The 12854-nt window shown below is 47.9% G+C and overlaps 2 non-coding genes across 2 annotated transcripts; both read left to right on the top strand.

Moving 5' to 3' along the window:
- Window positions 1-10858: 10858 nt before the first annotated feature.
- On the top strand, window positions 10859-11055 carry LOC141185915 (U2 spliceosomal RNA). Its single transcript, XR_012260505.1, has one exon. It is a non-coding gene; the product is annotated as a U2 spliceosomal RNA (small nuclear RNA).
- A 1114-nt stretch (window positions 11056-12169) lies between these two features.
- Window positions 12170-12360, top strand: LOC141191389 (U2 spliceosomal RNA). The gene has a single exon (XR_012265386.1). It is a non-coding gene; the product is annotated as a U2 spliceosomal RNA (small nuclear RNA).
- Window positions 12361-12854: the final 494 nt, after the last annotated feature.

Raw genomic sequence — 12854 nt, 5'->3', positions numbered from 1 at the left:
GCAGACTATAAAAGAGAAACCAACCCAAAAAGTTTGGTTGATTAGTCTGTGGCATTCTTTTAAACTGTTGCTTATGGCGGTCTCTGTGAGCTTCTCAGTGACATTCAGCCATCCAGGTATCCCGCCTGCAGTAGACGGAATGTGGCAATGGAACGCTGGCTGCGCGTGTCATAATAGGCTCTGAGCCTTTATATACCTGCGCACAGCAGCAGCCACCTTCAGTCTGCTGCTGGACAGCCAGCAGCAGCAGCAGCAGCAGGAGAGGTAATTAATCAGCAACCCTCCTGCTAAGGGTAGACAGCTGCTCGTTCCACCCCCCCCCCCCCGCCTTAATTGGTTCTCCTCCCTTCCAACGGTGTTGAGGCGGGTGGGAACAGCCGGGGGTTGAGGGTACTGTGCTAAAAGAGGTGGAGTTATGCAGATCTAAAACGCGTGGATTGCAGCAGCAGCAAGCCGAAAAGTGCAGGCATGTGAGGGATCTAGAGGTTGACAGCATGTCTTCTTAACGGGAGTCCAGGTGGCCATCTCCACAAATGGACTTTTCAGAATCCTTGGGTGGCACCGTAGTCGGAAACCAATTCTGGTTATCGCTTCTCGGCCTTTTGGCTGAGACCAAGTGCTTCACAGCAGGCGGTTTCAGTTGAAGGGCACTCAGGTACCCCTCTCCTTGGCCTGGCAGGATCGTCCACTTCAGTGGGCTTCACCTGCCTGCTGCTATTAGGGAGAAGGATTAGTCCTAGGGTAACGGGCAGCGATCCCCCAGCCTTCAGGTGCTTTATCTCAAAGCTCTGAAGGCGCAGATTGCAGGCGGTTGCAATTTGCATTTTGTTGCGCCATACCATGGAGGTTGACCCCAACCTCGTGCCTCTATATGCGAGGCTTAAGAACACCATAAGGGTCCGCTTTACGGCTGGTGGTTCCGATATGCGGAATCTGGGATATGTAGTCCAGGACGTGCTTGAGAAACTGCTCCACGTCAGAACCAACGAAATCCTTTCTATCCAGGATTATCCTCGACGTGGAGATTATGATGTAACCTTTACTGGCGAAGGTATTTTCAAAGATGTTTTGTCCAGAGTTAAGTCGGTAGAAAATAGCCCTGGTCTAAAAGGGATTCAGATTATCGAGCACGTCCTGGATGAGGTAAAGATGGTGGTTGTGAAAATCTTCTCACCCTTCATAACAGCACCAGAGGTTATTTCCTTTTTGTCAGTTTATTTTAAAAGTGTGAAATTGATTGGGAAAGTGTTGAATGAGTTTAACATCTGGACCTCAAAATGGAAGTTTTTAGTAAAATGTGAAAGAGACCCTAAATTCCCTGGAGGTGGGAGACTTCCTCCAGCTCGATTTAAAATAGGGCAAACTAATGGGGATTTTTTTTTCTCAGGAATGCCACTTTTCTGTAGGTATTGTGGTCTCTATGGGCACTCTAAGGATAGTTGTGGTGCCACTTGTAGAAATTGTGCCAGTACTGAACATGACACAAAGGAGTGCCCAAATGAAAAAAAATGCTCTTTTTGTCGGACACCTGGTCATTTCTATTTTTCTTGCCCTCACAGGTTCAGAGAGGATGAACAAAAACAAAAGGAGAAGTCCAAGACATCCGGGAATGGACGGGCCAATCAGACCACCCCTCAGGAGGAGGAACAACAACCTGGAGCCTCGGGAGGTGATAAGGGCGCTTCGACTAGTAACAATCCCTCCGAGTCAATGACAGGTAACTCACAGGAGCCCAGGAGCTGGCTGAAAGACCATAAGGAGGCTAAAAGGAAGGCTGAGAAAGATCATAAAGGGGCGGTCGGTAAGGCCAAAAAAGAGCGCCAAAAGGCTGACACCGAGCCCAAAATTCCCACTGGGTCTCACGAGAGCGAGGGCGGTACGTGGCATTTGGTGAGGTCTCATAATAAGAAAAAGAATGGTTCCGTGGAGGTGGCTAATAGGGAGGAGATGGATACATCCCCTCACGGGGGTGTAGACTCTGGAATCCCGAGGTCCCGGGGCTCTGCTGCCCCAGGTGGGGCCCCGAACCTGGCTGCCTCCGGGGACTCTGAGGCTCCGCCATGTGCGCAGCCTGCCCCTGTGTTACGACCCTCTGCGGGTCAGCAGGGGAGTGCGGAGCCTCTCGGAGACCCACCTGACGAGGACCTAAATGGTCAGCCTATGGAGACCCAGTGTAACCTTTCTCACAATATCCTTCCGAGCTACACCCCAGTAGCGTCGGGTCTTAATTTAAGTGAATGTTCCTTCTCCGATGATGAAGACTCTTTGATAACGGTGGATTCAGAAGAGGGCGTTGGTGAAAGTCCAAGTGGTCTGATCCGTCCATCGGATAGGTAAAGTCCAGTTTTTGTTTCTTCCTAACCATTTGTTATGATGGCTGACATTAGTGGTGTTTCCCTCAATGTGAGAGGCATAGGATCCAAGACCAGAAGAGCTACTGTTTTACATTTTTTAACCTGTTTTACAGCTTCTGTTTTCTTTTTACAAGAATGTCATATCCCTCATAAGATTTCTTACAAAAAATATAAGGAAGAGTGGAAACATGGTCCATCGGTCTGGTCTGGATCAAATGCAACCGGATCAGCCGGGGTAGCTATACTTTTTAAGGGAAATGTGTCTATTGATTTTATCCAAGATATTTTACCGGGTCGTATTCTTTTAGTTAAGGCTTTTATTGATGGGACAAGATGGCAGTTTTTAAATTTTTATGGGTCACCTGATAAAAATGAAAGGGCTGATATGCTGGAAATTTTACCTTTATTTATTAACATTTCTGAACCTTTTATCCTGGCAGGTGATTTTAATTGTATTTTAAAAGGCGAAAGCCGACGCTCCGGTTCCGTGAGTAGAAATTATGACAAAACGTCTGGAATGTTAAGCAATATTATAAATGATTGTAAATTAACTGATGTGTATAAAGAATGTAACAAGGATAGCCCTATAGACGCTGGTTTCACCTGGAGCAATTCTACATGTAGCTCCAGGATAGATTTTGTTTTAGGTTCAGAAAAAATACTGCCAGTGAAATGTGAAGTTTTAACTAATATTCTCTCAGATCACAAGGTTTTATCTTTTAGAGTGAGGATTAATGGAAAGAAGAAATGTGGTAAGAAATCTTGGAAATTGAATGTGTCCCTTTTAAAAGATCCACAAATTTTATCGGATTTTATTGAGTTTTATGTAAACTGTAGAAAAAGGAAAAACCCCAATATTTCTTTTAGCTCCTGGTGGGATAGAATGAAAATAAGCATTAAAGATTTCTTTATAAAGAAAAGCATACAAAAAGCTAAAGAAAAGTTTGAGATCTATAATTTTCTTAATATCAGGTTACAGACATTGTACAAATTCAAAGACAATGGTCTGGATGTAGGTAATGATATATTGAGTCTTAAAGGAGAAATTTCAAAGTGGTTGGAACAAAAAGGAAAAGAACTGATTTTTCGTTCAAAGGTAAAACACGTAGAAGAGGATGAGACTTGTTCCAGGTATTTTTTTAAGAAAAACAAACAGGCGAAAACAATAATTGATAACATAGATGGAGATAATAATATCAACGTTATATTGGATAAGGTAAATGTCTATTTTAATGATCTTTTTAATGTAAAAACTGTAGACCATGATTTAATACACACTTTCCTGGGGGAGATCAAGTCCACCCTAGATGCTGATGCCCAAAGTTTTTTATCCCAACCTCTATGTGAGGAAGAGATTTTAGAAACCATGAAGAGTTTTAAAAATGGTAAAGTGCCGGGCCCTGATGGTATCCCCATAGAGTTTTATATAAGTTTTTATGATATTTTAAAAGATGATTTGTTTAATTTGTTTTCCGAAGTTTTTAATAATAAGGTTTTACTCAACTCATGGAAGAAAGGTGAGGTATCACTACTATACAAAAAAGGTGACAAAACGGATCTTAAAAACTGGAGGCCGATAACTCTTTTAAATAGTGATTACAAAATTATGGCTAAGATCTGTGCAAATCGGTTGAAAAAGGTGATACATAAAGTAATTCATGCAAATCAGGTATGCGGGGTACCTGGGCGTAGTATCTGGGACAATTTAAACCTGGTGAAAGATTGTATTGAAGATGTAAAAACCAGAAAGACAAAGATGTCAATCCTAGCGGTGGATTTTGAGAAAGCTTTTGACCGCGTGTCTCATTTTTATCTTTTTAAAGTTTTAGAAAAAATGGGCATTCCGGGTGGGTTTTTATTGTCTCTTAAAGCTTTTTATAATGATTGTACGAGTAAGATTTTAGTTAATGGTTTTAAAACAAAAGAGGTAGTTTTAAAATCAGGGGTGAAGCAGGGTTGCCCTTTGTCCCCCCTGCTTTTTATATGTGCTATAGAACCCCTTTTATGTACAATACGCCGGGATAAGCAAATATGTGGAGTACCCTTACCCGGAGGGAATGGTCTACAAGTTAAAGTTGTAAGCTATATGGATGATGTAGCAGTGTTTGGATGTGATGTACCTTCAATACAAAAAACGATAAGCCAAATTCAGTCTTTTTGTACAGTTTCCGGTTTTAAAATTAATCTTACTAAATGTAATATTTTAAATGTCGGGGGGATGTGTAGCACCCTGAGGATTCGGCTGCTACAGGGGTATTGCACCTCAACCCAGAGGTGTGATATTCCACTCCCGGGTAAGGATGGAGTGTGGAACTGAGCTCGGTAGGCTGCATGCACTACATACATCCCATTTCCGAGGAACAGGCCGACGGTACTCCCACTTAGAAATGTGCAGGTACGACCGAGTCTGTTCCTGGCTGGAGTGGGAGGGGGGTGGTACATCCCATGTAGTGTAGGGGCAGATAGGGGGAGCAGCCTGGGTAAAGATAGGAGCTCACTGGGTGCTGGTCACCTGAGCTCACACATAGAGGGATATATAAGGTGGGCACCAACTAGAATCAGGGTCAGATGCAGAGAGTCAGATGCAGAGAACAAGTCAGTTGGAGAGGAGCCTGTCTGATGCAGAGAACAAATCGGCAGAGAGAAGGAAACAGCAGCCCTGGAGAGAGAGAGAGTGGAGCAGAGAAAGACCCAGAGGGGGAAGACTAAAGGGACCCAAGAACCCAAATTAGAGCACCGGGTGAGGAGTCAGCAAAAGGGTACCGGAACCCAAGCTGGTGGGGGTAAAAACATTCCCCAGCCAGAGACCGGAGACCGTGGGCAGCGTCTGCCACGGTCACCCATCACATCCACCCCGAATGCACACCACATGAAGGGTCAGGGAACCCAGGGCCAAGGGTGTCCCAACAGAAGGCCCGAGGGAGCTGGACCTAGGTGGATCACTGGTGGGGACGGCTGAAGAAAGGACAGAGGGAGAGCTCAGGGCCACGCTCCGGACTTGTTTGGGGGTTGGCTGGATCCAGGACCTGGTGGACGCAGCACGGCACGGGTGGTCACTAGCAGCTGGAGTGACCAGTACAACATCTGCAGTAAGTAAACACCCTTAACTGCACAACCCGACTCTGTCTTCACTGCCGTCTGCATTACATCACCACAACCCCCATCCTCTGCACCTGTCCTCTCTGAGGCTATACCCCTCCCGTTGGGGGTTATCCCACCAAGCTGCGCATCCACCATCAGCCTCAGCGGACCCTGCTGCAGCGGCGGCCACAGTGACCGCATCACAACGGGTGGCGTAGTCGACACAAAAGAACTTTAGTAACATCAGTAAGGACTGCCACATAACACTGAGCTTGACGCCCTGGGCACGGGCCGGGTCACAGCCGCTCGGAGACTACAACCCTCCATCTGATCCGGTGCCGGGTATTCCCCTCAAAAAGGAATATGTCCCAGGGGGCGCGTCAACTTTGGCGTAGTCGGCAGGATTACGTGCCCGCAGCACCCGGGTACTGCGTGCCTGAAGAAAAGTGCAAGTTTACCTCAGAAAGAAGTCTCCCGCCGGTTCCGGAGGGTCCACGCCATCGGACTCCATCACCAGTCGTTTCCCGCCGATTGTCCGCCATTTCCAGCTTGTTCCCGCCATCTGCAGAGTTTCCCGCCACTGGGCGACGCTTCCCGCCAAAACCGCAGATTTCCCGCCTTGGAAGAGCAGCGGACGCCATTATGGGCGTGCCAAAGGAGGGCGGGAGGCCGCCTCCCATCGTGGGCGAGGACAGAAAATGGCGCCAAAAGTGGAAACCGCCCCCACCAACAGAGACTGTGATGCTAGAGGTGTCTGTCAGCGTGAAAGAACTACCCCTGGAGCTGACAGTCACCGAGTTGCCCCGGGACCGCCCTCGAAGTGGGAGGAGACGAAAGAGAAGAGAAAAGATGGGTGTCGCCTGGAGCAGTCTGGAGCGAGCGCACCCGGAGGCAAGAAGTCTAACGAGGAGTAGCAGAGAAGCTTACCCGGAGATGTCCAGAGAGCAGAGCAGCACCGGCCCGCTGGCCAGGAGCCTGCTGGAAGAAGAGCAGAGCAGCACCGACCCGTTGGTCAGGAGCCTGCTGGACACCACGACCCCACTAGGCCTAGTGGAGGTCCTTGCACAGCTCCCCCGAGACCGGGAGTGTGCACAGACTGCCCTGGAGGGCCTCGCAAGGAGGATGGCCCGGGTACAGCGTGAGATACTGGCGGAGTGGAGCCGGGAGATGGCCCAGCAAGCTGGAACCCGTCCACGGAGCACGCTCCCCTGGGAGAGGACACCAACTGCCTCTACGGATGACGCGGGAGGACCCAAGGTCGGAGACGGCGCTGAGAAGGGAGCCGAACGTATGAAGGCAGGTAAAGGGGACGCTTATACCCCATACCGAGAGACCGCCCACCTGCCCCGGTTCCCCGTCGCAGAGCCCGAAAGTCCCCCGTCCGTGCCTGTAACCGCCATGTCACCGCTAATGACTAGGCCCCGACCGGAAGCCGCCGCCGCGACCCCTGTGACGTCACACGCACCGACCCGGAGCGTGACCAAGCAGGAAGAGCCTCCGGCCTGGTCGCAAGGCCCAGTACTCCCGGGCCCCGCATCACCAACAGCGCCCCCTACCTCCGCGGAGCCTCCGGCCTGGTCGCAAGGCCAGGTAGCCCAGGGCGCCGCCGTATTAACGGTGCCCTTCACATTCCAGGTGCCCCAGGCCTGGCCGCAAGGCCTGGGCAACCCGGGCGCCACCACCACCGCGCCCGCGCCCGTAAAACCAAGGGTGCCGAGTTTGGGAAAGGACCTCTTCAGCCAGCTCACATGGCCGGACGGGCGTCCCTTTATCTGGCCCGAGGAGTTTTGTGAGCTGGAGCGGTAACAGAGACTAGGGCCCTTGTGTGAGCCCCTGATCCCGGCTCCGAAGCCCGTGACTCGGGTCTCCCCTCCTCTAGAAGAAGCCCAATTCGTGTGGGACCCCACGGGAGAAGATTTGATGGGGTTCACCGGAGAAACTCGGGCAGCCGCAGCTGAGCGTACTGAGTGTTGCCGTCAGCAGCTAGCAGAGTTTGCGAGAGAACGGGAGGAGAGGCGGGTCAGAGAACAACAGGCCCAAATCCAGAGCGCGGAGCAGAAGAGCCGGACTAGGAGGAACCCCCGTGCAGCGCACTGTCCCCGCACCATCGGGACGGTGATAAAGTTCAACCCGCAGCATGGGTGGGGCTTTATTCGGGACTGTAACAACCGCGGTAACGTTTTTGTGACCCGCAGAGACGTCGAGTCCCACCTGCCGGAAGGTCACAAAGGCCGTGACCTCTATGTCGGAGACGAAGTCACTTTCACCCGGCACAAGTGTGCCAAAGGACCTTACGCCCTCCACGTACACCGTTTGACGGAGGAGGAGTTGCGGTACGGGGAGGAGGAGCCAGAGGACCCGGATGGGTCTGAAGCAACACCGTATCACCAAGAAAAAGCAGGAGGGAGCCGTCATTGAGGACGGGAGTAGAGACTGTATATAGTTGCCTGTCGGGGCACAGTGAACCGTTGCTGCAAAAATAGTCCCCGTTGGGACCAGTGAACAGTTTACCCGTTTAACCCTTGATCCCGTATCCATACCAGGCTGAGGACTGTGAGCAGCCATTCCCTTCCTTTTACCTGGCCGAGGACTGAGAGCGGCCAACTTCCCCTGTATATAGTTGCGCTTCCTAAAGCGCCCCCTACCGGTTTTATAGGAAAGACCAGTTTTTCTAAGAGACTGTCGCACTTTTCCCGGACACACGTTGCACAGTGTCCGGAGGAGGAACCTGAAACAAGAGACGACGAGAATGTTTATATGAAAAATTTTATATATATAATGTTTTATATGTTTTATATGTTTATGAAAAAAAAAAAAATGTATGTTTTTGGTGTTTTATGTCTTACAGCCCGAGGACGTGCTGTGATTTACCAGGGGGGAATGTAGCACCCTGAGGATTCGGCTGCTACAGGGGTATTGCACCTCAACCCAGAGGTGTGATATTCCACTCCCGGGTAAGGATGGAGTGTGGAACTGAGCTCGGTAGGCTGCATGCACTACATACATCCCATTTCCGAGGAACAGGCCGACGGTACTCCCACTTAGAAATGTGCAGGTACGACCGAGTCTGTTCCTGGCTGGAGTGGGAGGGGGGTGGTACATCCCATGTAGTGTAGGGGCAGATAGGGGGAGCAGCCTGGGTAAAGATAGGAGCTCATTGGGTGCTGGTCACCTGAGCTCACACATAGAGGGATATATAAGGTGGGCACCAACTAGAATCAGGGTCAGATGCAGAGAGTCAGATGCAGAGAACAAGTCATTTGGAGACAGCAAGACAGCTGCAGAGGAGCAGACAGCAAGCAGAGAGGAAGTCAGCCTGCAGCAAGAGAGAGACCCTGAGTGAGAGGGGAGCAGAGAAGGAGTACCCAGAGGGGAAAACAGAGAGGACCCAAGAACCCAAATTAAAGCACCGGGTGAGGAGTCGGCACAGGGTACCGGAACCCAAGCTGGTGGGGGCAGAAAACACACCCTAGCCAGAGACCGGAGACCGTGGGCAGCGTCTGCCACGGTCACCCATCACATCCACCCCGAAGGCACACCACATGAAGGGTCAGGGAACCCAGGGCCAAGGGTGTCCCAACAGAAGGCCCGAGGGAGCTGGACCTAGGTGGATCACTGGTGGGGACGGCTGAAGAAAGGACAGAGGGAGAGCTCAGGGCCACGCTCCGGACTTGTTTGGGGGTTGGCTGGATCCAGGACCTGGTGGACGCAGCACGGCTCGGGTGGTCACTAGCAGCTGGAGTGACCAGTACAACATCTGCAGTAAGTAAACACCCTTAACTGCACAACCCGACTCTGTCTTCACTGCCGTCTGCATTACATCACCACAACCCCCATCCTCTGCACCTGTCCCCTCTGAGGCTATACCCCTCCCGTTGGGGGTTATCCCACCAAGCTGCGCATCCACCATCAGCCTCAGCGGACCCTGCTGCAGCGGCGGCTACAGTGACCGCATCACAACGGGTGGCGTAGTCGACACAAAAGAACTTTAGTAACATCAGTAAGGACTGCCACATAACACTGAGCTTGACGCCCTGGGCACGGGCCGGGTCACAGCCGCTCGGAGACTACAACCCCCCATCTGATCCGGTGCCGGGTATTCCCCTCAAAAAGGAATATGTCCCAGGGGGCGCGTCAGATGCGTTTACATGATGTACCAATTGCAGTTACAGATTCCATCACTATTTTAGGTGTTTTTTTTAATGAATCTAATAATGGTTTTAATAGCTGGGATGCGGCAGCACAGAAAATTAATCAGAAAATCTGCATGTGGAATATGAGAAAGCTGTCAATGGAAGGTAAAGTTCTGATTGTAAAAATGGTGATATTACCTATCCTGTTATATCTTAGTTTGGTGTTCCCCCCTCCTACAAATTTGTTGAAACGAATTACAAAAGTATGTTTTACCTTTTTTTGGGGCTCAAAAATGGAGAAACTCAAAAGAGAAATTGTGACAAAGCCAAAGGTTAAAGGTGGGAAAGATTTCCCTGTTTTAGATAAGTTTCTTTTAATACATTTTTTCTGTTTCTGTTTTAAAACCCTTTTTAAAGATAATTACCTTTCCTATTTTATGCGTTTTAACACTGGTTTTCTCATGAGAAGGTTTGGTTGGTTTGAAACGGTTTTATCCTCTCCTTATGCTTTTAACCTACCTGCACATTATGAGATTTTAAAGAAAATTATCCTTGATTTTAATTTGAATAAGAAACAGACAGGGGATCTATGTAACAGCAAGACACTACTCAAACAAATTAGTACTGATGTGACGTTGTGTGATATTGAACGTTATGATGATGACAAAACTGTACACATATGGAAAATGATTAACGCCCCTTATCTTTTTAATGTACAGAAAGACATGTCTTGGAGCTGCGCACACCACTGTCTTCCTTGCCGGGCATTCCAGTACAGAAGAGGTTTTGTGAGGTCTGTCATCTGCCCAAGAGAAGGTTGTCAAGAAGAAGAGACAGTGAAGCATCTTTTATGGACTTGTGCTTTTGCTAAAGAGTTCTGGAGAAGATTAATCCCCCTGCTGGAGAAAATGGTGGACCTCAAGGACTTTAATTTTGCATCAGTGTTATATGGTCTTCTGGAATGCCCAACAATGGACCAAAAAATAATGGCGTGGAAGACAGTGAATTGTGCCAAGATAGCGCTCTGGAATGCTAGAAATATTGCTGTTTTTAAACATGAAATGTTACCAGTAGATGATGTTTTAGCCTTTTGTAAAAGTGAAATGTACATATACTATTTATTGGACAGGAAAAAGAATGTAACGTTGGCAGGCAAATGGCTTTTTAACCTATGGAATATTTGAAGTCTTGTAATATTTGCTGTGATGGAATTTTATTTTTCTTTGAAGTCCCGAAAGTGTAATGTGGATGTAATGGTTTTATTTCTGTAATTTGTTAAATTTTAAATAAACGGTTTTTATCCCCATGTGGGGGATAGCCAAATTAAAAAAAAATCTGTTCTTATCAGTTTAATATCTGATACGTCCCCTATCTGGGGACCATATATTAAATGGATTTTTAGAACAGGGAAATGGAAAAAGAGCTTGCTCTGTCCACTCCACGCATTGACCTGGTATTGCAGTATCTCCAGGACCGGTGCACCCCTTCTTTAATGCAGTTTCTAAAATCAGAAAGAATTGAATTCAATGCTTTTTGTTCATTTTGCTTGTTTGTCGGATTTTGGGATGGACTCTTTGGCTTTGCTTTTCTTCTCCTCATTGAATTTTTCATGTTAAAAGTTGCAGAAGCCAGATGACAAGCTCATTTTGGTTCAACTTCAGCAACTGTGCATTGCATTGCCATGTAATGTAATGTAATGCAATGCTATCTATCTAGCTCTCCCTCTATACTTCCTTTTGGATAAACAGACATATTAGGCAAGCATTTTGGAGCTTTCACCTAAATAACTACAGGTGGTGAGATAAGCTGCACAATATAATTGACCTTTCAGTATATTGTTGCACACACACCATCTATTTAGCAAATGCCCTTGTTATCAACAGCAGCCTTTTAAACTCACCTGAGCTAACAGGTATGTGAGCTGGTTACTCTGCTGCGCTTAAAATTTCTTTTTTGGTTTGCTACAATGCCTTTTCTGAAACGTTGTCTCCCTCTGCTGGAACACTGACTTCTTTCATTTAATGCCTGCAGACTATAAAAGAGAAACCAACCCAAAAAGTTTGGTTGATTAGTCTGTGGCATTCTTTTAAACTGTTGCTTATGGCGGTCTCTGTGAGCTTCTCAGTGACATTCAGCCATCCAGGTATCCCGCCTGCAGTAGACGGAATGTGGCAATGGAACGCTGGCTGCGCGTGTCATAATAGGCTCTGAGCCTTTATATACCTGCGCACAGCAGCAGCCACCTTCAGTCTGCTGCTGGACAGCCAGCAGCAGCAGGAGAGGTAATTAATCAGCAACCCTCCTGCTAAGGGTAGACAGCTGCTCGTTCCACCCCCCCCCCGCCTTAATTGGTTCTCCTCCCTTCCAACGGTGTTGAGGCGGGTGGGAACAGCCGGGGGTTGAGGGTACTGTGCTAAAAGAGGTGGAGTTATGCAGATCTAAAACGCGTGGATTGCAGCAGCAGCAAGCCGAAAAGTGCAGGCATGTGAGGGATCTAGAGGTTGACAGCATGTCTTCTTAACGGGAGTCCAGGTGGCCATCTCCACAAATGGACTTTTCAGAATCCTTGGGTGGCACCGTAGTCGGAAACCAATTCTGGTTATCGCTTCTCGGCCTTTTGGCTAAGATCAAGTGTAGTATCTGTTCTTATCAGTTTAATATCTGATACGTCCCCTATCTGGGGACCATATATTAAATGGATTTTTAGAACAGGGAGATGGAAAAAGAGCTTGCTCTGTCCACTCCACGCATTGACCTGGTTTTGCAGTATCTCCAGGACCGGTGCACCCCTTCTTTAATGCAGTTTCTAAAATCAGAAAGAATTGAATTCAATGCTTTTTGTTCATTTTGCTTGTTTGTCGGATTTTGGGATGGACTCTTTGGCTTTGCTTTTCTTCTCCTCATTGAATTTTTCATGTTAAAAGTTGCAGAAGCCAGATGACAAGCTCATTTTGGTTCAACTTCAGCAACTGTGCATTGCATTGCCATGTAATGTAATGTAATGCAATGCTATCTATCTAGCTCTCCCTCTATACTTCCTTTTGGATAAACAGACATATTAGGCAAGCATTTTGGAGCTTTCACCTAAATAACTACAGGTGGTGAGATAAGCTGCACAATATAATTGACCTTTCAGTATATTGTTGCACACACACCATCTATTTAGCAAATGCCCTTGTTATCAACAGCAGCCTTTTAAACTCACCTGAGCTAACAGGTATGTGAGCTGGTTACTCTGCTGCGCTTAAAATTTCTTTTTTGGTTTGCTACAATGCCTTTTCTGAAA

This window comes from Phyllobates terribilis, unplaced genomic scaffold, assembly GCF_046119375.1.
Source record: "Phyllobates terribilis strain yellow unplaced genomic scaffold, ASM4611937v1 Scaffold_40__1_contigs__length_11209783, whole genome shotgun sequence".
Lineage (NCBI taxonomy): Eukaryota > Metazoa > Chordata > Amphibia > Anura > Dendrobatidae > Phyllobates > Phyllobates terribilis.
The sequence above is the reverse complement of the archived record's forward strand: the minus strand, read 5'-3'. Positions and strand labels throughout refer to the sequence as shown.